The following is a 1,619-nucleotide window of genomic DNA, read 5'->3' as shown; positions in this document are numbered from 1 at the left end:
TTTTTTTGAGACGGCGTCTTGCTCTGTCACCAGGCTGGAGTGCAGTGGCACAATCTCGGCTCACTGCAACCTCTGCCTCCCAGTTCAAGTGATTCTTCCACCTCAGCCTCCCGAGTAGCTGGGACTACAAGAACGCACCACCACGCCCAGCTAATTTTTGTATTTTTATTACAGACAGGGTTTTACCATGTTGGCCAGGATGGTCTTGATCTCTTAACCTTCTGATCCGCCAGCCTCGGCCTCCCAAAGTGCTGGGATTACAGGCGTGAGCCATTGCACCTGGCCTGAAACTTTTTAAAATATATACATATGCAGGAAATCTTAATTCCAGGACTGCTTTCACTTCCTTGTCGCAGGACCTGGAGCCAGGACTGGCTATCTCAGGGCCTCTGGCTCCCCCTGGCAGAAACTATGTGCTGCCAGCCTGGACTTGGAGAGGCTGAAGGGATGAAGGTCCTGCCTCACTTTCAGCCCTCTCTGCAGAGCCCCAGCTTGCACCTCATGCACCAGCTCCATAGGGGGCAGTGTGCGTCCCTGGAAGGACTCCCAGGGTCTGGTACTTGTGACTCAGGAGAGATCATTCCCCACAGATCATTCATCTGCCACTTTAAGAGGTGGGAGAGAGACGAAGGAGGCCCATCTGCCTTCCCTGCCAGCTGCTGCTCATTGCTGGTGGCTGCCTCCCGAGTTCTGGGACCCCTCTCTGGACAGTGGTAAGAGTGCCAGGCACAGAGCATGTCTGCCACACAGCAGTGGCCACTGGTGCACCGAGCACACTCCCAGCTCCAGTACCATGGGAAGACCTTTTTGGGGTATGGACATCCCCTCCCTGTCGCAAAGAGGAGCTCTTCCATGGCCCCCACCTGAGGGGAACAGGAAGTCCACAGCCTGGATCCTTCCTGTTTCCTGGGGCTGGCCCAGGGCTTCTAGCCTGGCCTTTATTAAGGCGTGGGCCAGATGCTGGCCCTTGGGGCCTCTCAGCTCAGCCCCACGTGCCCCTCTGTGGACTCTCAGTCTCACCTTTGTCAGGGTTCTGCCATTTAGAAATGATCAGCCCACACCAAGATCACGTCCCCCCTGGAACGTCCTGTCCAACTTACACACCAGCTCATCCTTCCAGGCCTAATTAAGGCCCCACCCTGTCTCTGAAGCCACCCATGCACATGACTCTCCCTGACGCAGGTTCTCAACGCACCGGGTACCTCAGCTGCAGTGTCTTTCACAGTCCATGATGCGTCACAGCTATTTATAGGTGTGCTTAACTCCCTGTGAGGAAGCACTTCAACTTAACGCCCAAACACAAGTTCCAGAAATATGCTTAAAGATAGAGAAAAGGCCTGGAAAAATACAGTGTTGTTGCGTCAGGCAGAGTCCGTGTGTGTGCGTGCGTGTGCGTGTGCGTGTGTGTGTGCGCACACGCTTTCACTTTTTGCCTCATCACATTGTTTATAAAATTTATCAATATTACAAAGTTGTAAACAAGGTTATTTAAAAACAACAAATTAGGGCCGGGCGCGGTGGCTCAAGCCTGTAATCCCAGCACTTTGGGAGGCCGAGGTGGGTGGATCACGAGGTCAAGAGATCGAGACCATCCTGGTCAACATGGTGAAACCCCGTCT

This window comes from Cebus imitator, unplaced genomic scaffold (assembly GCF_001604975.1).
Source record: "Cebus imitator isolate Cc_AM_T3 unplaced genomic scaffold, Cebus_imitator-1.0 Scaffold102, whole genome shotgun sequence".
Taxonomy (NCBI): domain Eukaryota; kingdom Metazoa; phylum Chordata; class Mammalia; order Primates; family Cebidae; genus Cebus; species Cebus imitator.
This window is presented reverse-complemented; position numbering follows the sequence as displayed.